Raw genomic sequence first — 24,712 nt, 5'->3', positions numbered from 1 at the left:
GCACTTTTAAACATAGAAGTCTGCCTTGGGGAGGCAAGGCATGACAGGGTTCAACATGGAGTGACATACAGCATGAACTACATGCTCTGTTCTCTCACTCATGAGAGAGAATTTACGTTCTCAAATTGTTAGAGGCTTTTTGGGCTGGGGGTTTTTGAGCTGGGGGAGGGGGAAGTTGGTAGAACGGAATCAAAGCAGAAAAGTGAAGGAATTAAATAAAATCCCCTTTTTATTTCAGGGGAATTTTATTTAAGGGGGATTCCGGTTTATTCTGTTGCAGCCATGTCCTGAAGTGCATCTAGCAAATAACCCACATGCCTCATTAATGGGATAAGGAGATTATTAAGCTCAAAATTGTTACTATACTGAAAGTTTTAATTAAAATATTCACATTTTAAATTAAAGAGGAAAGAAACTATTGGTCCGGCTCTGTACACCTATGCGGAGGTGCACACACGAACCCTTTCGCTCCCGTCTGCCTGTGCAGACATCCCACAATCACCTTCACCATACTTAGCAGCTTGCCTCCTCCCCACCACCTTGCCAGCCTCTCCCCACCTGGCTTCCATCGATTTTGCTGAAGGAGTGGCTCTGCACAGGGAATACCCTCACATCCAAGAGCTAGCAGGGCAGGGAGCCTTGGCGGCCCTTTGAGAGCACTGCGGGGTTCAGGGGAGAGCAAGGAGGATTGCTAGGAAGAGATGGGATCCACCTAAAGAAGAGAGGGGAGAGTATCTTTGCAGGCAGGCTGGCTAACCTAGTGAGGAGGGCTTTAAACTAGGTTCGCTGGGGGACGGTGACCTAAGTGGGGAAGCGGGATACTGGGAGGAAACACAAGAAGGAGGATGCAACATGGGGAGCCTCCTGATTCATACTGAGAAAGCAGGGCAATTGGTTAGTTATCTTAGATGCCTGTACACGAACACAAGAAGCCTGGGAAACAAGCAGGAAGAATTGGAAGTCCTGGCACAATCAAGGAACATTGATGTGATTTGAATAACAGAGACTTAGTGGGATAGCTCACATGGCTGGACCACTGTCATGGATGGGTATAAACTGTTCAGGAAGGACAGGCAGGGGAGAAAGGTGGAGGAGCTGCACTGTATGATAGGAGAGCAGTATGATAGCTCAGAGCTCCAACATGAAACTGCAGAAAAGCCTGTTGAGAGTCTTTGGTTAAGTTTAAAAGCGAGAGCAACAAGGGTGATGTCGTGGTAGGCATGTGCTATAGACCACCAGACCAGGAGGATGAGGTAGATGAGGCTTTCTTCAGACAATTAACTGAAGTTTCCAGAACACAGGTCATGGTTCTAATGGGGGACTTCAGTCACCCTGATATCTGCTGGGAGAGCAATACAGCAGTACACAGACAATCCAGGAAGTTTTTGGAGAGGGTTGGGGACAACTTCCTGGTGCAACTAATGGAGGAACCAACCAGGGGCCCTTCTCCTCTTGACCTGCTGCTTACAAACAAGGAAGAATTGGTAGGGGAAGTAGAAGTGGGTGGTAACCTGGGCAGCAGTGACCATGAGATGGTTGAGTTCAGGATCCTCACAAAAGGAGGAAAGGAGAGTAGCAAAATGCGGACCCTGGACTTCAGAAAAGAAGACTTTGACTTCCTTAGGGAACTGATGGGCAGGATCCCCTGAGAGGCTAATATGAGGGGGAAAGGAGTCCAGGAAAGCTGGCTGTATTTTAAAAGAAGCCTTATTGAGGGCGCAGGAACAAACCATCCCGATGTGCAGAAAGAATAGCAAATACGGCAGGAACAGCATGGCTTAACAGTGAAATCTTCGGTGAGCTTAAACACAAAAAGGAAGCTTACAAGAAGTGGAAACTTGGACAGACGACTAGTGAGGAGTATAAAAATATTGCTCGAGCATGCAGGGGTGTAACCAGGAAGGCCAAATCACAACTGGAGTTGCAGCTAGCAAGGGATGTGAAGGGTAACAAAAAGGGTTTCTTCAGGTATGTTAGCAACAAAAAAAAAAAAAAGGTCAGGGAAAGTGTGGGACCCTTAATGAATGGGGGAGGCAACCTAGTTACAAATGATGTGGAAAAAGCTGAAGTACTCAATGCTTTTTTTGCCTTGGTCTTCACAGACAAGGTCAGCTCCCACACTGCTGACCTGGGCAACACAGTATGGGGAGGAGGTGAGCAGCCCTCAGTGGTGAAAGAACAGTTTAAGGACTATTTAGAAAGGCTGGACATGCACAAGTCCATGGGTCCAGATCTAATGCATCTGAGGGTGCTGAGGGAATTGGCTGATGTGATGGCAGAGCCATTGGCCATTATGTTTGAAAACTCGTGGCGATCAGGGGAGGTCCCCAAAGATTGGAAAAAGGCAAATATAGGCCCATCTTTTAAAAAGAGAAGAAGGAGAACCCAGAGAACTACAGACCGGTCAGCCTCACTTCAGTCCCTGGAAAATTCATGGAGCAGGTCCTCAAGAAAACCATTTTGAAGCACTTGGAGGAGAGAAAGGTGATCAGGAACAGTCAACATGGATTCACCAAGGGCAACTCATGCCTGACCAACCTGATTGCCTTCTATGATGAGATAACTGGCTCTGTGTATATGGGGAAAGCAGTGGACATGATATATCTTGACTTTAGCAAAGCTTTTGATACGGTCTCCCACAGTACCAGCAAGTTAAAAAAGGATGGATTGGATGAATGGACTATAAGGTGGATAGAAAGCTGGCTAGATTGTCAGGCTCAACGGATAGCGATCAATGGCTCAATGTCTAGTTGGCAGCCAGTATCAAGCGGAATACCCCAGAGGTCGGTCCTGGGGCCGGTTTTGTTCAACATTTTTGTTAATGATCTGGATGATGGGATGGATTGCATCCTCAACAAGTTCACAGATGACACTAAGCTGTGGGGAGAGGTAAATATGCTGGAGGGTAGGGATAGGGTCCAGAGTGACTTAGACAAATTGGAGGATTGGGCCAAAAGAAATCTGATGAGGTTCAACAAGGACAAGTGCAGAGTCCTGCACTTAGGATGGAAGAATCCCATGCACTGCTACAGGCTGGGGACCAACTGGCTAAGTGGCAGTTCTGCAGAAAAGGACTGGTGATTAAAGTGGATGAGAAGCTGGATATGAGTCAGCAGCATGCCCTTTTTGCCAAGAAGGCTAACAGCTTTTTGGGCTGCATTAGTAGGAGCACTGCCAGCAGATTGAGGGAAGTGATTATTCCCCTCTATTCAGCACTGGTGAGGCCACATCTGGAGTATTGCATTCAGTTTTGGGCCCCCCACTACAGAAAGGATGTGGACAAATTGGAGACAGTCCAGCGGAGGGCAATGAAAATGATCAGGGGGCTGGGGCACATGACTTACGAGGAGAGACTTAGGGAACTGGGCTTGTTTAGTCTGCAGAAGAGAAGAATGAGGGGGGATTTGATAGCAGCTTTCAACTACCTGAAGGGGGGTTCCAAAGATGATGGAGCTCAGCTGTTCTCAGTGGTGGCAGATGACAAGACAAGGAACAATGGTCTCAAGTTACAATGGGGGAGCTCTAGGTTGGATATTTCACTATTTCACTAGGAGGGTAGTGAAGCACTGGAATGGGTTACCTAGGGAGGTGGTGGAATCTCTATCCTTAGAGATTTTTGACAAAGCCCTGGCTGGGATGATTCAGTTGGGGTTGGTCCTGCTTTGAGCAGGGGTAGGACTAGGTGACCTCCTGAGGTCTCTTCCAACCCTGATATTCTGTGATTCTAAGAGCTTGAGTCTGCTCCAATATCAGTAGCAAACTGCCCATTGATTTCAACACACTGAGCCTGAAGGAAGACATTTTAAGCTGGGTCCTTTGCACAGCTGCAGTGTGTAGGAATAGAAACTATCCTTTTAAAAAGCTTGTGAGCCCTCTAGTAGTGCTCACTGTGTTCTACGTTTTAGAAGCTGCCAGAACCCAACCAGCATGTACATGTAGATAGACCTTGCACAGAGCAAGTATTCAGTAAACGGTGTTATTTGAACTCCACTGTACCTGCGTGGCTCCTTCACATCACGTTTATTGTGCAAAGAGCGAATGACACAAGAAAAGCCCTATCTTTTGCTTTCAGGTATTTTCACCTTCCTTTCTGGGTGCACTCTGGGTGTGCGCCTGGTCATCTGAGGGGCGAGGGAGGTGGCTGTGTTGCTGGCAGACAGTGTGATCATTCTGAGCAAAGGAGCCTGTCAAAGCAGAACTATTTGTATGGGCACAGTATGGTTATTGAGGAATAACTGTGGTGAGCACGCAACTCCTCCTTATTCTGGCTGGCTGGTAGGCAGTGTAGCCCATCAGGGTGCAGGAGCTTGCATGCTGTAAGATCATTGCAAAGTCAGACGCCAAGAGTTAGGGAACTGCCTATCTGATGATAACTACGCAGTTATGGGTCAGTGAGAGCAGAATGTTCCCTGCATGCTGCTGGGCTGGGACAATTCCATTTCAGTGAAATGGGTGGTAACTTCTAGTGGGGTTTCATTCATTTTGTGCTTTCATGAGCAAAGCTGCAGCAAACAGCTAAATGGAAATGCAAGTGGAAAATGGGTTTAACTCACCTCCACTGGTGCTGTATCACCCTGGCCAGCAAGGGTCAGCTCACTCCAGAGAATGGCAGGCAGTGTTTGCCTGGCTTCTCCCCCATTCTGAGGTTCTGCCTTGGTGTCTGCCTCTGAAACATGAACAAAGCAAGGTTTGGAATACTGTCTGCTCCAAATTGAGCTGATCTCTCTCTCTTCTCCTCTTTGGCCAGTAGCTATGACTTCATTGCTGGCTTCTCCTTGCAGCTGGCCCAGAAGATCAGGGAGGCCAGAACTCTATTCCTAGGGAGCAAGTGGAAGGAGGAGGTCAATTTCTGCAGCTCTCCTGAATGGTATGGCCACCCACTACATTTGAACCCAAACCTCTCCAGGTTTTCGAGCACATTTTATCTTTTAAACGCAATTAACCATGGCCCACTGCTTGTTCCCAATAGCTATTAGTGGCCTCCTCCCACTATCCAAAGTGCAGCAAAGGGCCGGGGGGGGGCAAGAAGAGGGAGAGAAGATTTTTTTTAAGCAAAACTAACTAAAATAGGCAAGTGCCAGGTTTTTTCTGCTTTCCTTCTTTTGCTCTGCCTTTAAAACTCCAGATGCAAAAAATAAATATTGGAAGGTTATCCTTTGCAGCTCATGATCAGATCACAAGCTAGCATGTGACTCCAGGACAAAAAACAAGTCTTTGCAGCAGATGGCAAGTACAACTAGTACAACAATTAGTACTTGCTGTACCTGGATGTTTGCTGCCAAAGCTGGATTCTGCATCTCAGAGGCAGGCAGAACTCATGATTCATCAGGATTTCATTCTAATTAAAGCAAACTGCACACAGAGGAGTTACATTTTGGATTTGCATTTCTAGCAGTTCTGAACATAATGTAAGCGCAACAATAAATAGAATCCCTCAGTCATTGTTTTATAAACAGGCTTTAGTTTCATGAATGACAAGGGCAGGTTTTAGAGTCACCTTTCAAATCATGTACTGAACAAAAGGCACCTTTAATCAGCATTTCTTCTGGTAACATCTGAAAAAAAATGATGATGATTTTATTTTATAAAACTTTCTCTCCTCTATGGTCAAGGCACTCAAGGTCCTTTAAAATGATTTGTAATAAATTATAAGAGTATAATTAAAATATTGTCATACAAAACACATCAGACAAATAGAGGCTGCCCAAGGAAAAGAGGAAGGGAAAAGCTTCTTAATATGGGGATACCGGTGTTCTTCCCACACCCATATCTGACTTCTGCCAACACAATAAAATTAGGTATAAGAAAAGCACGTGCTGTCAGCTCCACACCGATTGAACAAGGGACTTGAGATTTCATTTGGGGCTTAGCTTCTCATATGGTGAAGTTCTGTTCTCCTTTTAGACTTTGAAATCTCAGCAAATTATCCAGATCTGGAATCCTCCCTCATTTGTAACAGCTTGTTTTCAACTTTCCTGTAGACGGGTCTTTTAGAGTTCAGGACTGAAAGTTCAACAACTGCTTTCTAATTTTCGACAGTCTAGAATACTTAAAAATACTCAAAGTGGAAATAAGCAATGACCCATATAGTGTTTAATCTGAGTGAGTTACACTCCTGTGGTCCCATTCTGCAATGGTTGGTGGTGGATCCCATTCTCCTATCCCATCCCATCGCTCTGGTACTGAAGCACACACCTATTACAGGGCTGGACACAAGCAATACTCCAGCAGGAAGCATGGCCCAAAGGACAGATCACTGGACTGGGACCCAGGAGACCTGGATTCTATTCTGTGCTCTGTCACTGGTTTGCTGAGTGACCTTGGACAAATCACTTCACTACCCTGTGCCTTAGTTTCTGCATCTGTAAAAGGGGGAAAATTATGCTTATCTCCTTTGTCATACTTCAGGCCTACCAATAGAACTTATGGGTATTAGGGGGTTGTAGACTTGCATTACAGATAATTTACAATTAGAATGAATGTCAGCTGCAGTAGGGGGGCCTTCCCAGTCCGAGGTCCACAAATGTTGATTTGCACTTTGCATGGCTGTGGCCCACACACACAACTACAGCGACCCCAGAGAAACAAGGAGAACTGGCTGCACTATGGGCAGGAGAACTGGCTGCTAGCCACCTCGGGCAGTAGATAGTGCTCCACCCACCCATCCAGGTCCCCCACCCATTGTGATCAACCAGTACGCTGTAATGGAAACAGGTGGTAAAGAGCAGACCCCAATGACTGAGAAGGAGGAGGCAGCTGTCCCCAAGGCTAGGAGGCTCACAGCTATTGCACCCAAGAGGAGGCAGCATAGGGTGCTGATAGTCAGGGACTCTCTTCTGTGGAGGACTGAGGTATCCATCTGCCAACCTGACATGATGTCCTGGGAACTGTGCTGCCTTCTTGGGGCCCACATCCAAGATGTTATGGAAAGGTTGCCGAGACCCATCCTTCCCTCTGACCACTACCCCATGTAGCTCATCGACATGGGCTCAAACAATACTGCCAGGTAGGACCCTGAGCAGATCAGCAGGGACCACAGGGCTCTGGGAGCGAGGATAAAGGACCGGTCAGGGACACATGCATCCTGGAGATGAATTCATGGCTGCATCAATGAAAGGGCTTCAGATGCCATTCCAGGAATCTGGGAAGAGATAGGGTCCAAGAAGGAGAAAAGCATCTTTGTGCACTGACTCACCAACCTAACGAGGAAGGCTTTGAATTAGGTTCCAAGGGGGCATGTGACAAAAGCCCACATGTAAGCATAAACAAGGCAACTTTAACTAGATGTTTAGGGGGACACAGAAAATTACAATAGGGTCAGAGGGAAATCAATGGGCAAATCTGCTCAACATCTTAGAGATTTATACACAAATGTAAGGCATAGGGGGAATAAATAGGAAGAACTAGAAGTATCAGTACATAAGCTAAATTATGACTTAACTATCATCACAGAAACGTGATGGGATAAATCTGGAATATTGCCATAGAGGGGTATAGCTTGTTCAGGAAGTACAGGCAGGGAATAAAAGAGAAGAGGTGTTGCATTATACATCAAAAAGTATAGACACTTGTTCTGATGTCTGGGAGCCAGACCAGTTGAAAGCGTCTGGGTAAAGATAAAAGGGCGAAAAAATAAGAGTGACCTCATGGTAGAGTAGTGGCTTCTCTTGACTACCAAATCAGGAAGATGAGGGGGATGAGGCATTTCTACAACAAATAGCAGAAATATCCAGAACACCTGAGGGACCTTAACTACTCAGACATCTGTTGGAAAAGTAATATGGCAAAACACAAAATTTCCAATAGTTCTTGGACTGTATTGGGGCAGCTTTTTGTTTCACAAAGCGGAGGAAGTAACCGGGGAACAGCCATTTTAAACTAGAGGAATTGGTAGTGAATCTGAAGGTGGAAGGCAACTGGGGTGAAAGCAGCCATGAAACGATAGAATCCATGGTTCCCAGGCAAGGAAGGAGTGAGAGCAGCAGAATAAGGACAGTGGGCTTCAAAAAAGCCGATTTCAGCACACTCGAGAACTGGTAGGTAAAGTCCCTTTGGGAGGAAATCTAAGGGATAAAGGAGCTGGGGAGAGCTGGAAGTTTCTCAAGGAGACGATACTGAAGGCACAATTGCAAACTATCCTGAGGTGAGGGAAAGAGAATAGTAAGAGGTCAATATGGCTCTGTCAGGAGCTCTTTAATGACTTGAAAATCAAAAACGAGCCCCATGGTAGGTTTGTCTCACTCAGCTCCTGACCCTAGGTAAAGGGGAACAAGAGCTGAGAAACCGTACAGAGAAAGGGCTCAAAAGGGTAGAAATAACTGAATTAGAAATACCCAATAAATGTGATTATTTGTTGGAAAAGGCAGAGCTGTTTTAGGACTGTCAGAGCCCCACATCCATGTTATTTTGTTTGTGGAGGGTTGGGGGGCAGGAGAGGATCACCACAATCACCATCTTTCTACACCCCACCACAAAATCCATTTCAAACTCTCACCCCTTCTCCCTGTCATCTCATTACCCTCTGTAACTGTAGGGGCAGACAGTCCCATTCCCACAAAGGGCTGGCAAGCTGTGTAGTAGTTTCCATGTCTGGGCCACCAAAAAGTCCATTTTCTCAGGGCTAGCAGAGCACCGTTTGCCACGTGCAGACTTTTCATGATACGTTTTGCGACTGTCTCTCACTTGGCTCCCTCCCCACCCCATATATTGGTACAGGAGGGGATGGAGACTGTGGCTGAAAGTCCTAAAACCCAGGGCTAAAAAGAAGCCAATTCCACACCCCAGCCTCCAGCTCAGAGGCATATAGTGCAGAGGGGAAGAAGAAAAGACTAGTGAAACTTAGTAAGCTTTTCCCATCACTGCATTATTTCCACTGGACATTTTCCTGGTGAAAACATGTTCCCCTATTGTATCTGAGTACTCTGTGTAGGTTACAGATCTCTCCCCACCCCTTCTCTCCAGGAGCCATTAACAATTGAGTTGATATTTTTAAACTCACTTCTCATTTTTTCCATGTAGAGCAGTTTGAATGGGTTTCACGCGAGTACACAGGAAGCGTGCTACACCCGTCCGTCTTGTCCAGTAGGCTCATTGTGATGAGAAAGGTTATCATGCTCAAAACAAGTGAAATCCTATACTGAAATTCCTGGGATTAAAATAGCAACACACTCTCCAATGCTGACATTCTCGGAAGGTGGACAGGAAGTCTACAAACATACAGCCCTCTGCAGTGGATTAGTGCACTGGCCTTGCAACTTCCAAGAATCTAAACAACACAAGCTCATCTAAACTAAATATTAAATATGACAGTCTGAGCATTAAAAATAAAGCAGAGATTCCATGTAGAGAAGGCCTAGGAATTGCCATAATTTATGAATAGTGTCTCTTTCAATACCAGCCCGCCCCGCCCCGCCCCCCACCCCAAGATATCACTCTCCCAGCATAATAGCTTGGGCATTTCTTGTTAGTATTCTTAGTGTTAGGGAATGTCTACACTGCAATCACAAGTGTAATTGCAGATTGTTTAGACAGACCCAAGCTACCTCGGATGCTAGTAGCAGCGACGTCATGGCAGCCCAGGCTTCATCACGGTTTGCACAAACCCAGTTGGAACCCTGGATAATTGCATAGGTGACTAGCCCATACTGAAGCCTGTACTGCCACAGCTACACTGCTCCATTACTCGAGCTAGCTAGATTAAAGGTAGTTTAGGTTTGTCTACACAAGTGGAATCAAGCTTTGTGATTACAGTATAGACATACCCTTATGGATGGGCTCCCTACAGAGTCTTTGGTAGGGTCAGCAACATAAACCCAATCTCCTCCAAAATCCATCAGTATCGTCACACTCATCAGCTGTGGAAATTTCTCTTACTCTGGGTCTGACATGCCCAGGGGTGAAAGTAACTCCAGACACTTACCGGTACAGGGCCGGGGCCAGCTCTGGTCCCAGGAAGGCGCAGGGCCTCAGGTGGAAGGGCCATGGCTGGGGGTCAGCGTCCCCCAGCCAGCCCTTCCAGGCTGCCTGGCCCGCACTGCCCAGGGCTCCAGTGGAGATTTAAAGGGCCCAAGGTTTCAGCTGCTGCCACAGTAGCAGCACCGGTAGCCAGAGCCCTGGACCCTTTTAAATTGCCAGCCCCAGGGCAGCTGCTCCCTTTGCCCCCCGTCGGCAGCCGGGGGGGGGGACACAAAAGGGGCAATGATGTTAAAGCAGGGCCCTTTGCTGCAGCAGCACTTTAACATAACTGCCCCTTTTGCACCCACTCTCCCCCATCGGTGGCCCTGCTGGTAGGGTCCTTACCAGCAGGGCCGCTAATGGTGGCGGGGGGAGGAAGCGGGGGGGGCGCACAGCAACGTTAAAGTGCTGCCGTGGCAAAGGACAGTTCTTAAAGCACTGCTGGGGCAGCACTTTAACATCATTGCCCCTTTTGCCTCCCCTGTTGGTGGCCCTGCTGCTAGGGTCCATACCGGCTGGGCTGCCGACGAGGAAGAGGCAGAGACGTTAAAGTGCTGCCAAGGACAGTCTTTTGCCGCAGCAGCCCTTTAACGTTGCTGCCCGTTTCCCCCCACCCCCGTTGGCGGTCCAGCTGGTACGGACCCTACCAACAGGGCCGCCAACGGGGGAGGCAAAAGGGGCAGGGACTTCTTACCGGTACGCAGTACAGGCCTGTACCGGCTCACTTTCACCCTGGACATGCCCCAGAGTGCACCAAGTGCTCAGTTCCAGAATGAAGTAAAACCTGCACTAGCAGCAGGACTGGAAGAACATCATGGCTCCACTGCCACAGACAGAAGTGGGCTCTAGGCAGACCCCCAGCTGCCAGAAGAGATCTGTTGCTCATGTGGGAAGGGAGTGGGCTTAGCCTGAAATGACTGCACAGGCTGGGAGAACTGGAGTAGCCTGCTTCCCCATGAAGATCAATGAGGGGCTCAGCCATACTCCCTCCAAGTCCTTTCCAGAGATGGGAGTATTTCCATGTTCGTTACAGAGATTTTACACCGGGGTGGGCAAACTACGGCCTGGGGGCCGCATCTGGAACTCCAGATGTTTTAATTCTGCCCTTGAGCTCCCGCCGGGGAGTGGGATCCGGGAATTGTCCCGCTCCAGTCAGGGAATGGGGTCAGGGGCTTGCCCCGCTCCGCATGGCTCCTGGAAGCAGTGGCATGTCCCCCCTCCAGCTCCTATGCATAGGGGCAGCCAGGTGGCTCTGCATGCTGTCCCCACCCCAAGCGCTACTCCCGCAGCACCTGTGGACAGGGCAGCGCATAGAGCCACCTGGCCATGCCTCCATGTAGGAGCCAGAGGGGGGACATGCTGCTGCTTCCGGGAGCTGCTTGAGGTAAGCGCCGCCCAAAGCCTGCACCCGACACCCTCCCAAGCCCCAACCCCCTACCCCAGCCCTGATCCCCCTCCTGCCCTCCGAAACCCTTGGTCCCAGCCCGGAGTAGCCTCCCACACCCTGAACTCTTCATTTCTGGCCCCACCCCAGAGCCCACACTCCCAGCCAGAGCCCTCACCCTCTCCCGCACCCAACCCCCAGTTTTGTGAGCATTCATGGCCCGCCATACAATTTCCATCCAGGGGTCGCCCTCGCACCAAAAATTTTGCCCACCCCGTTTTACACCATACTAGATGATCTATGAGCTATAAATTGAATTTAGTTTGTGAAGAGTTTCTGTATCCTCCAGGGAAAATGATGCTACGTAAGTATAACATAATTGTTGTCCTAAAGAAATTGTCCTGTTCTGTTCCACAATTGGACTAGCTTAAGAAGTGTTCATCTTGGGAAAAAATGGAATAAGGAGTGTTCCAGTAAAGGTAAAATGAGGGTGACGTACACCACTTGAGGAAGCAATGACTAGTTGCCACATACCATTATAAAGTTGATACACAAGTCACTTTAAGAAAATTTGCTGACAGTAATCAAATTCCATGGCTATACCAGGAACTACTCTCCCTCCCACTGTGTGACATGGATATGCATGGTAACAAAGCATTGTTTGAAACACTGACGTACTCTTCTATATAGCCTCCTAGCTCTTTAGTACACATAATCTAGACAAATACAATTTCAGATCCTTAGGTTCTGGTATCCGGCTAGCGAATGTCTTTTCTGACACAATCCCCTATTGTGCTTAGCAGAGAAAACAAGATAGGACATGGATCAATTGACACTTTCATCTGGAGCAGGCAAGTTTTGCACACAAGACCAAATGTACAAAAACAAAAACACCCCCCACACTTGTGCACATTTTGTGCGAAGAGTTCAATCCAAAGTGACAAAATTCAATTCTAAAGGCACAAGCTGCATACAGAGCCCCTAGCACAATAAAAAACTTGGCTCAAACATCTATGCTTTTTAAATAGGCCTGCATAAATTTAACCCCAGCTCTTCACCCAGGCCCTTAGCCTCAACTCCCAGGCAAATCAGCTCCAGGTTGTTACTTTTGAATTAGCTTGTATTTGGCTTCAGTTTTAAGCCTTGGTTATGAAATCACTGATGGGGCCAAGTTGCGAAGTTCAGATCTGGATCCCAGGGTTCAAAATGCAGGAGTTCAGATATGGGGGCCCCGTGGGGCTCCCATCTCTTGTTTTAATACAAAGGGGAGAGAAGGGGAGAAAGAAGCAAAGGATGGGGGAGGGGGAATTGAGGGAGGGAGAGTCTCACACATCAATCCAGCTGCTGTTTGTGATTCCACTCTCCATCTGCAGCAAAACAACACAAATATGAGCAAAACATGTGGGGCCAGCCCTTGAGGGGTGGGTTGTGGGGGTGTTTTGCACAGTGAGATGCACAGCAGGGACTCAGGCAGATGGCCACATCCCAGAGAGCACATCTGGGAATGGGAGGGTTTGGCAGCTGGGTTAAAGCATGGAGGTTTTTCATTAGAGGGAGGGATGCAGAAGGTGGGGGATTCAGAGCACTTCTCATTTCTGTACAGTGCTTGTTGCTCTCTGAAGGGTCTGACCAGCTACCAGAAAGTGGGGATACACTTGGCACCTGAGAATTTAGAGGATAAGCTCCACAGATTAACTTTCAAGGGGAAGGACTGTGGTGGGCCCATTAGTAGGGGAGATATTGGGTGCACGTTGACAACTGGGCCCTGTGTGATCTCACATTTCACGCATGCCTAAGGCTGGCCTGGAAGGTGGCCATGAGACCAAGGCCACGTTTCTTAAATAAACGTATGTGGGAAAAGAGTAGCACAAGTATCTGAAGCTGGGGAATTATGTCTGTCTAGTTCTGAGGCTGAGAAGCATAAGAATTAATCTTACTCCCCTCCTGAGTTTACACTAAAATATTTACCACAGCTGTCTAAGGCCTTTTCAAAATAAGCATGGAGCTCTGCCTTTCTGCCCAACTTTAGAGTCCCTTCAAGGAAGATTTAAGGCTCTTCAGCATTTGGTTTTCAGTAATGAGCTAACAGCCTGAGTGCCTCCAGCTGCCAGCAGCTGCCCTTCTTTACTTAATTACTTTCAGGAGCCTTTTCCCAGAGAGATGCACAGCAGCCGCCTGAACCCTACCTTTCCATGTAACCAATCAGTAATTCAAGCTAACAGGAAACAGAGAAGCTTCCCATAGGCCAGCCCATGTTGGGATGCAAAACTAGCAAACCAGGAAATTAAAGCTAACACTTTGTCTTTACAAATTCCACTGTGAAAGGCATAGAAAGGGGGGGTTGACTCCAGCTAGACTTTCCTGGCTTTGTTGATTGGTGCGGCTTTATCGCTGTAAAAAGGTAACTTGTGCCTGTGACTTTTCCCCCTTCTTAAATGTCAACTTAAAAAGAAAAAAATTAGGAAAGGTCACTTACCAGAGAGACTGGGACAGCGCCAGCCACTTGGATAAACAGTTAGGGGCAGCTAAATGCAAAGCTAGATATTTTAAAAAGCATGATTTACCTGATTCAATACATGCTGCAATTTCTTCTTTGGAGGAGGCTGAAGTCTTGTTTACCTTTCACAAGGTACTCAAGTCACTTCCTGTACATCCACCTCCTACAATGATCACCACTTATGCTTTCACCCATTAGGATCCCCAGGATGGAAAGTTGCTTACTCGCTTGAATATACCTAACTGCAAGTAAATGTATACCAGGGGCACAAATATCCCTCGAGTTAAAGGGTCCTTCAGTTGTGAGTGGGGTCATGCCACTTCTATATAATACACACCTACTTCAGAGTAGCAGCCGTATTAGTCTGTATTCGCAAAAAAGAAAAGGAGTACTTGTGGCACCTTAGAGACTAACAAATTTATTTGAGCATAAGCTTTTGTGAGCTACAGCTCACTTCATTGGATGCATGTGGTCCTTACCCTGAAAATCCTTATCTATGCAAGAATTTCTTCAGTGGCACTACTTACATGAGTAAGGGTTGCAGGATTATGCCCGGCATAGCTGTGGTATGTTGGCATTGCTGGTGGCCAGCTGTTCCAGTCACTAGGGTAAAGAATACTTGGTTTAGAACATTCCAAGAAAAATATTGCTATTAGCAAATTGTATTACACATAGAGTATGGATAGAATGGCTATGTCAGATGACTTGGGTTCTCTTCCCAACTCTGCAACTGATTTCCTGTGTGACCTGAAGCAACATCAGTCTGTGTCTTAGTTTCCCCAGAAAGATAACAAGGATAAGTAACATCTTATTGATAATAACAGCTGGTTAAAATAGATTGAAAGAGGAGGGGAGCTTTTCCTGCCCCAAGGAGAAGGGGAGCCATGGGAGAGAGCTGCTTACCCCAGCAAGGGGACAGAGGTAGAGCTTTGCCTTCTTTGGTAGAGGAAGGGGATCCATACTCCTCCCTGCCCCCCCAAAACTTATTTTAACTTGTAACAGCATCACCTATATTCTTTCTCCCAATCAGAGAGTGCAGCCAGAATGACAAGCTGAATAAAACTAAGCCACTATCCCTTGCAGTTGTGACTCTGTGGGTCTTTGCAGGTGATTTGCAAAGCTGAGGATGGATAGCAATTAATCAAAGAGAGCCTGGTCCTGCAAAGTGCTGAGAAGTCTCAATTAACATCACTCATCATGCCACAGGTGGTGCCTGACAACACACAGGATCAAGCCTATGCTATTGAGGAAAAAATATTAACATGACAAAATATGGAAAAATGACAGATACACACATAGATATCCACATAGATTTGCCATGGGACTTCATGCCAATCACCTCAGAGTTTTCTCTCCTGAGTTAGCCCTAAGTTGAAGCTCCATCCAACTCGTTTCTAGACATTGCTCCAGCAGCTTCATTCCTCAGCTTCCAATTCTGCAGGGTCCCTCTCCGCCCACTCCACACCAGCTTAGCATTGCGGAATTCTTCCTCTTGTAGCAGGAAAATTTCACCAGTTTTAGCAAGAACTATTATTCAACGAAAATTCATACTGGAAGTGTGTTAGCCGCTGTTGGTCATTTATTAGTCATTCAATCCAGAAGCAGGAGCAATATCATGTGAGTAGGGGACCAAACCCACATCGTGGAAAGTGAATTGTTGAAGTGAGCAATTCAAGAACAATTCAAAGGCTGAAAATTGTTCTCATATGCTCTTCGGTGAACAGGAGAAATCAGGATCAATGCTCAAACAATTTACAAACTTTATTGTTATTTGTATTACTCGTGTCCAGAGACCTGAGCCAAGACAGGGGCTTTAGGAGCAGTACAGGACATAGAGTAAGAGCCAGTCCCAACACCAAAGATCTTGCAGTCTAAATAGACAAGACAGACAATGGGTGGGAGGGGAAACAGAGGCACCAAGAGGTTAAGTCACTTGCCCAGGTCACACAGCAGGTCAGTGGCAGAGCAAGGAATAGAGCCTCGGGGTGAAATCCTGTCCCCATTGAAGTCAATGGGAATTTTACTATTGACTTCAATGTGGCCAAGATTTCACCCCAGATCTCCTAACTTCCAATCCAATGTCCAAGCCATGAAACCATATTACCTCTCCCATAGGAAAAGGGCTCAACTGGTTAGATAGTTTATTTGGAACTAGTAAATCAATCTGGTTCTAGTCACTTTTTATGGCTGTTGCATATGGGATTGCTCTCATCTGTGGATATAGGAGGTTCTAGAGGCTTTGCAGACTCAAGGTGTTCCAAACTGTTTTAAGGAACACCTTTTCCCCTACTGTAGATGGCTTGAGGCAGGCACAGATTAAGTGAGACTGCAGGGTCACTCAACAAGTCACCAAAAGGGCTGAGAATGGGATCCAACAGACACAATTCCTAGTCTCCTGCTCTCCCCACTACACATACTGCCTTTCTCCAAGGTCAGCAAACATTGCAAAGACACAAAATGAGTTTTTGCCCACAGGTCATTCATATTTATTGTGCACTACTGGATCCTACTTAGGTACTTGAGAATAGGTGCTGGTTTGTTCTAAATGTGGGAGAAAGCTTACAGACCGCAAAAGAGCCTCTTTGGGGTTTTTGTTTTAAGAGAACCCACCAGGAGTGTGGTTGGGGAGTGGCATGTAGAGACACATTCTCATACATTCTTTTAACTTCTACCTGCTGGTTGCGTGGAACACCTGCTGTTTTTTCATAACCACATTTTATTTTTGTCTCTCTCACACCTGGTAAATTTCCATCTAGCTGTTGAATCCCCTATTCAAGGGCAACCAAACTATTTGACTAAAACAATAAGGCCTTTTCCATCTGAGCCACCACCACCTCTTACCCCTCCTTTTACTGGTTCTTAATAAATGAAATTTGTTGACTTTGGTTAATCACTGTAGGCAAAATTCATTGGACTTAGCCCTCTTTTGCATTCTGTTTACAGTAACACATTTAATTAGGATTTTTACCAATGCTAAATACTCCATAACCGTAGTAGGATATTGGCACAAACTCATCTACAGTAGAAATGTATTAAATTCCCTGTCACTCCATGAAATAGATGGATCTGCTGGCAAGAAGGCCCTCTGAATTACTATTGCTTTCTTGAAGCTGTTTTGTTGACAAAGTCCTCAAAAAGCTGCCTTCATTTTCCTTAACATTTACTATTCAACCTAGAAAATACACTGGAGTAAACAGTGCAAATACCAGGCCAGCTCTTCAGATAGCGTAAATCAGCATAATTCGAATCACTTCAGTAGAGCTACACTGATTTACACCAGCTGGGGATCTGACCCATCTTTCTGCATATTCTGTGATCACCTCCTGAGAATATTCTAGCAAACATTTCAGGTAGGAATCTTCATGGAAAAAGTAAAATTCAGCAGGCTAGTCATGGAAAGCATATTTTCAATTCATAAATGTGTGTATTAATGACAAAAACCTGAAACTAAGGGCTGGTCTAACATATAGATATGCACCCAAGTAGCAAAAGGCATGAATTAAATTCAGTTTAGGTATTTCAGTGCAAGTCTGTGTGTAGACACTTGGGCCTGGTCTACACTACAGAGTTAGCCGTACGTTGCCCTAACTCTGTAAGCATCTACACTAAAATGTAGCTCTCAATGTTTCTTGCGCACTACACCGGCTTAATAACTCCACCCAAGAGGCATAGTGCTTAAGCCGATGTAGTTAGGTCAATGCAGTGTCAGTGCAGATACTGCATAGCTTATATTGACTGTTGCTGCCTTTCAGAAACCATCCCACAATGCCCCACACTGGCAGTTAAATCAGAGCCCAGTGCTGCTGGTGCGGACGCACACTGCTGACACAAGGAGCGTAGCGTGGACATGAAAAACCGATTCAATTACTGTGGTGGCTGTATGTTGACATAAGTTAGGTTGACTTACTTTTGTAGACTTGCCTTTATTTTGGAATCAAGTGGCTAACGTCTGATTGTTATTACATTTAGCTAAATTGACTTTTAGCCATGTTTATGCCTAAATAAGACTGTTGACACATACGATTGCACCAGAATAATGTTAGGAAACAGCTTTACTTAAAGCAGTGCAGGCCAGCAAGCTTACACTCCTCCAATTACGAGACAGAAACAGTATTATGTGACCCATGTGCCTCGTCACATGTAACCAGCACAGCTTGAATTTCCTGTTTCAAATATTAACACTCACAACAAACTGCTCATGTAAAATGTACAGACCAAGATTTACTCCCTAAAATTATTCAGCAAATAATTTCAAGTATTGAAAATCACAAACTAGTCAGGCAGAAGAGAAGGCAAACATTCAAACCATCAGTTCACTGGAAGTGATTTGCTGGGACAGGGGAGCTGCACTCCTGTGCAGAGTACCAGCCCCTGGCCTATGTGACACTTAACATCCCACATAAACCATTGAAACAGAACTTAAATGGAACTGATGTGGCCCTCTGCACTGGGGTGAATGTCCCCCGCATCCCCTCCCTTCCAGGTGCTTCTCAATAGCATAATCAGAAAGAAGAAACATCAATAGAGGGCAATAAGGTAGCTGTTGCTCCTGCCAGTAAAAAGTTTAATCAGGAATATGAAAAAAAGGAAATCAGAGTAAGACCCCTTCCCATGATGACGACAACAACAACATCCAAGTCCATAATTAGAAAAGAGGCCAAGCTGCAAAGTTCAGAGCTAGAGCCAAATGTTCCCAAAGTTAGGGGAAGTTCAGATTCAGGAGTTTGTTTTGGGCTTGATAGCATCAGTCTATGAAAGTTTGGCTACAGTTGAGCTCTTTCCCAAGGTTTATGGGTGTATGTTTCTGAGGGTTGAGTGTGGGCCATTCTCCATCCATAATATGCAATTATTCCCTTTGTTTGCTATTTATTTTACTAAGCAATGCACTATGGACAGGCTCATGCAAATCCAGGGAAGGACAGCGTGTTTCAGTTACATGTATTACAGCTCTGTTTAATCCTAATGGCTCCATTGTGATTTCCCTGGAATGTGTTGTGGAATTGTTTGACAGAAGGACATACAGATATTGATGGGGATGGGAGTGGATATCTTCCCACCCTCTCAGGTGCTGAGTGGGTTGCCTGCAGAACTCTGAGCTCAGGGAGAGTGAGCCTGGTACAGGCAATCAGGCTATTCTGATATGCCAGCGCACAAGGCTCCCACTAGGCCCCCACATTCGTCTTGAATGCATTTTTCAGTGATTAAATTCATGAAAAACTAAGATGCTGGCAGCAGTGTTTTGTCTGTGCATAATCTGGAGGCCAAGGGCACATTCCTGAGCAAAAATGTGACACTCCAACGGCTGAGCAAAAGCAGACCGAGAACAAAAATGAAGGCAGAAATCAAATACAGGCAAGTCGGGGTCAACATTGTTTTGCTCATGAAAGGAATTCACTGCTGGAATGTACAGCACACTGGGGCTTTTGAACTACTCCATAGCAGTCAGAGCTGTATTAACCAGTAGGGCCGTGAGACCCAGGCCTAGAGCACTGTGATTTTGGAGGCATTGGAGGGTTTGTTTTAGCAGAAAAGGAATGTTAAGAACTAGTTGCTGCAGACAAGGGCTCCTGTGTCTGTTCGGATGATAGTTAATATGTAGCTGATTACTGAAGAGAGGATGTCTTGTGGGTAAGCCCTGGAATGAGACTCGGGAGGTCTGGGCTCAATCCCTGGCTCTGCCAGAGACTTCCTTTGTGACCCTGGGCAAGTCATGAAACCTCTCTCTGGGCCTCAGCTCTCCACCTGCCAAATGGGGATAAAAAGAGACTTCTTTCTCCCACCTTTAGTCTGTCTCGTGTGTTTAGCCCCTGGTCCTGCAATACACACAACAAGGACAGTCCCCTTGCCTACAATGAGCCCCGTTTGGCTTGTCTTCACTGCCAAATTCACTCACGTTATAGCTTGAGTTGTTCCTGTTAACTCAACCTCCATCCACACTCAAAATCCCTTCACTCGTACTGTGAGGCTAGTACCATGAGTCGGTTAGCATGGCTGGGGGTAGAGGCTAAAGCCGGAGTGAGCACAATCGTCAGCTACTCCTATGACCACAGTGGATGCTGGCTATCACTGCAACACAACTTTTCAGTGTCACTAGTCCACTGGTGCCTTCCCACAATTCCCCCGGACAGTCTTTTCTTGCTGTCCACCTATTCCTTGTTTCTGGGCCAGAGATAACCTACCAATTCATACAGGCCAGTTCAGCTTTCAAACCCCACATTCATATCTGGCTTCCAGTAGCAATGTTTGCAGTTCTGCACAGCTCTTTCTGTGTAAAAGGGGCAGCCAGGAAGATATTGGCTTAGCAGGTTGCCAGCTGGCCAGGGGCTGAGTCCAAAGCTCTGGTGGATTTCTGGCATGAGACTAGCAAGGACCATGATTCCAAGGTGAAGTCTGCAATACCAACATCATCTTTGGAAAGCTGGCAGAGCATGGGATCCACGGACACCTCAGTGCCAGGAGAAAGTGAAGTCAGTTAACATTATCTATTGGAAGGTCAAGGACCATAAGTCACAGTGTGGTATCTCCACAAGGATGTGCTCCAGTGAGATTCTCCATGGGCACAAAGATCTGTCCACACAGTCCATAGCAGGATTGACGCCTTCAACTGTAGATTCTCTGTGTCTTACCGTGAGTATGTACAATGCCCCACATAACTGGGCCTTGAACTCAGTTGGAGCCTCCAGATGCTGCTATAATATGAGCCTTCCTGGTTGCGTATTACAAAAGCTACTTGATCTAAGAGACACATTGGAAGAAAAAAAAATCTCAGCACACTCACTATCAAATTACTTTGTGCCCACTGAGTGCTTTTAGGAGTGTGGGGGCACACAATTTTATGGCCCAGGGTGCTCAATGGGTTGATGTAGAGTAGTCCTGATGGCAGTAACAACTAATACATGAGTATCATCAGAGACCCTGCCTACCACCCCCTGATGGTTAATTATATGTAGAACTCTTTTCTGAAAAAAAAAATGCAAGTTTTAAAGTATAAGGAGGAAAATAGACACAAAAATATCTTATTTATTTCTATGTTAAAGCAACATAAAATAATCCCCCAACAGAGGCTCTAGGCATTCTGGCCTTTACTTAAGTGACAATATTACAAATCCAGAACCGCAGCACATTTCTCTCTCCCACCCACCACCAGACAATAAGCATATTACTATTCAAAATCTCCTATCCTGAAAGCTCCCCTTCAAAGCACCCTGCCCCCACTGTCTCAGCCCTCCCTAACCAGGCAGGCCTCACAGAGAGTCCCGAAGGTCAAGACGAGGGCTACTGAAAAACTTTCCACTGAACCCTTTTTTATTTCTTTAAATGAAAAACTGGGTTTTTTGATTAAACAAAACATTTGATGGAAAGTGTCTGCTCGCCTCATAAATTTTTAATTTCTCAACAAAAAGTTAAAATGTCCTATAGGAGGAAAAGAGAAGATTTTCTGATCAGCTCAAGTCAACACATTCAGGCGAGGCTAGGATACAGTTAAAAAAAATTGTTCTGGAGTCTCTAGACTTAGTTGCTGGACCTTGAGCAAAACAGAGATTTGCTAAAGAAGCAGTGACAGTAACTGAGGTCACATTCTGTTCCCAGTCTCTCCTCCGCAGCTATGAATGCTGCAGAGGGAACATCTGCTCCCTCAGCCATATTCAGTGTTGGCATTATTGGACATAACTCAATGAAGCCCACTTACACCAGGGCTGAGCGTGGCTCACTGCAGTCTAAAGTAACATCTCCAAGAGAGCCCAAAGTCCTCCTCAGCTGCATGGATGGTTACCAAGATAGGGACCCTTGTGAGTGGGATCAGGGAATACTTAGGGTTCCTCAAGAAAAGTAATGCATCCGATGAAGTGAGCTGTAGCTGTAGCTCACGAAAGCTTATGCTCTAATAAATTTGTTAGTCTCTAAGGTGCCACAAGTACTCCTTTTCTCTTTTCAAGAAAAGCAGAGAACTTTCCATCTCAGTATAATACCCTCAATGTCCAGGCACAGGGCCAGATCCTGGCCCTGACTCTGGAAACCTGGCTTAAACAACTGTCTGGGGATTCCCCTTGCATAGAGGGATCCCTTGCACAAAGCTGACATGTCAGCTGTACACCACTTGCTCCTGCCTCCCCCAGCCACCAATGTTGTGGGGGTCCTGGGGGTGTGCCAGGAGTGGGGAGGGCATGGCTGGACGTGCCAGCAATCCTGGGCCGGCTGAATGAATACTGGCGTGCTGTTCCAACCGTCACACATTACAACAGCCCCAAGGCAGTTGCTGTATTTGTGCTACAATCATTTGGAAGTTTGTGTCTTTCTCAGAAGTTGCTCGAGTGGATTTTCAGTTACAGTTCCATTGCACTGATTGATAGCTGAGTAACTCCCACCCAGTTGCCAAGTCAGAGCTACTTCATGCACTTCTAAAGGACAGTTCCTGTTACCAAGACAAAGCCTGTCCAGCTCTTCAGTGCCAACTTCTGGGAGTTCAAAGTGTCCCACCAATGCATGTGGCAACAATGGGAGATGGATGATTACTGGAATCCATATATAACACCGGATCAAATTTAGCACAGATGGTAGAATAATTGGTGTTGAGTTTCTTGTTTCACGTAATCTTTTGACCTATTTATTCACATGATTAACCTCTTCCCGCCATGAAACATCTTACATTAATAAAGCCTACTGGAAACATTGATAAATACATATATTATTAGCAAGGCAGATAGTATTTTATGGGGAGTACTACAAGGTATGTGAGATTTAGGGGACTATAAATATGAAGCCTGTGAAATTTCCATACTTTTGTTTGATTTTAGGCTGTTTTATGCTGATATTTTAAAAGGATTTTGCAGGAAACGTTTTTGATTTTTTTTAAAATCAGGGTGAAAACATCAGAAAAATGGTCAACATTCAATTGAAATATAAAAGAGAATGATTTAGGGGCACATTTGTGGACTGATGTAGTCTCTTATGCTTCCTAGCCAAGAGCCAGATAATTTACCTTTTACACTGAGTAGCACTTACTCATGTTAGAATTTCTATTTGTGATAGGAGACTGCAGAAGGAACAGCTGGTCATAAGCGAATAAGGGTTACAGAATTAGGACATACAATTATCTTGCAGTCCTTCCATATGCAACAATTACACTGACTTCAGTAGGAAATCTGGGGTGAAACCCTGTCCCCATTGACATCAGTGGGAGTTTTGCCATTGACTTCAGTGAGGCCAGGATTTCACCCCTGATCTGCAGAATGGTTGCCCGAGGGTATCATACTTCTACACCAGAAGCTGTGATATGTTAAAACAACATTAAGAGTCTGGCTTAGACCCACAAAAAGGCTAGGGAGGCAGAATTGCAGTTGGACTCACCCATAAGTCACCCAATTCTGCAACAGTTAGGTATTGCAGCTTATATAGGTGCACAAAGTACTGTTGTTAGATGCCCAGAGTGGAACATGATTTGCAATGCCTACAGATATTGGGGTGAGCTAAGGATGAAATCAATACATGAATTCCTTAGCCCAGAGATTCTCAAACTGCGGACCAACTGTGAGGTCCATTCACTGTTGGTCTGTGGATAGTTCCCTCTAAGGTGTGTGCCTGGATGGCTGCACACAAAAGAATGAAGGGCAACCTACCTAATTAGTGGAGCCGTGCAGGCATGGTTCCACTAATTAGGTACCTGGACCCTGAACAAGATGCACATGTAAGGTGAGGTGGTGACCTTGGGGGGAATAAAGAGAAGCAGGGAGGGGGCAGTGGGGTGAGAAGGGGGGGTGGATTTGGGACATGCAGGGCTGCGCTGGCCAGAGAAAACAGTGACTTTCCCCAGGTCCAGGGCTGCGGCTACTGGGAAGAGATGGTCCTCCTTCCCAGCCACACCTTGGGTGCTGCCGCAATGGGGGAGAGAGAGGGAAGGACCCCCCTCCTTCCCAGCCCCAGCTCAGGGGCTGCCACGGCAGGGAAGAGAGGGCACATCCATCACATTAGAAAGGTAAGACTACTGATATTAAAATATGAGTTGTGTGTTTTTATTTGTAGAACAAAAAATGATTATTATTACGGGGGTTTTTTATGTATAGCATTTTTATCCAAAGCACTTTACAACAGTTAGCTAACGGTACAAACAACATTTGGAAAGATCACTAAGTGGTCCGCCGAGATCCTCAGCAATTTTCATGTGGTCCCCCCCCAAAAAAGTTTGAGAACCACTACTTAGCCATTGTGCATTTAAAATGGACACAGTCTGGTTAAAAATCATGAGGCCCAAACCTGCTACCTCCCAGTGAAGTCAGCAAGAGTTTAGCCAGGAACTTCAATGAGAGCAGGATTGGAACCCGTACAGTAAAAATACCCAACTTGCAAGTTACTGAGCACCTCTTGGGAGGTGATCAGTTTGCATTGAAAGTGCTGATCACCTCCCAGGAGGTATGCACAGTGCCTTGCATGATCATGCAATAGTCCACTTTCCAGTGGGAAATGCTCACCTGAAGTAACCACTTTAACCTAAAGCTTGCAGGAAAATTTTTCTTGACTGTTAGCTAGAGCCTCATCTGAACTAAGAGGTTGGTTGTGCAGTCACTATATTTTATAAAGGCAAATGCTCTTACCTGTGTCACTGAACATCTTACTTTTCAAACATGTAATTAACTCTTCACTGTCATCTGTTTGCACTTCGCTTTGGCGCAGACAATGCACAAACTGAGCGGTTTCACTTTTGTCTCTGGATGGTTACACTTTCTGGTACCCTTATTCCAGCGGTGGGCAAACTTTTTGGCCCAAGGGCCACATCTGGGTATGGAATTTGTATGGCACGCCATTAATGCTCACGAAATTAGGGATTGGAGTGCAGGAGGGGGTGAGGCTCCAGCTGGGCGTGTGGGCTCTGGAGTGGGCCT

General features: G+C 46.0%; 1 long non-coding RNA gene across 1 annotated transcript in view; it reads right to left on the bottom strand.

The window, feature by feature from the left end:
* LOC119862042 overlaps positions 1-24,712 on the bottom strand; it is a 42,497-nt gene that overhangs the window by 13,731 nt on the left and 4,054 nt on the right. The window contains exons 2-5 of the long non-coding RNA XR_006274964.1: positions 14,363-14,438; positions 5,498-5,555; positions 5,265-5,352; positions 4,554-4,817 (exon numbers count right to left, since the gene is read on the bottom strand). This is a non-coding gene — a long non-coding RNA (uncharacterized LOC119862042). The remainder of the gene's footprint in view (positions 1-4,553; positions 4,818-5,264; positions 5,353-5,497; positions 5,556-14,362; positions 14,439-24,712) is intronic.

Source organism: Dermochelys coriacea, chromosome 10, assembly GCF_009764565.3.
Source record: "Dermochelys coriacea isolate rDerCor1 chromosome 10, rDerCor1.pri.v4, whole genome shotgun sequence".
Classification (NCBI taxonomy): Eukaryota; Metazoa; Chordata; order Testudines; family Dermochelyidae; genus Dermochelys; species Dermochelys coriacea.
Note: the sequence above shows the minus strand (reverse complement) of the source record. Positions and strands in the feature narration are given on the sequence as shown.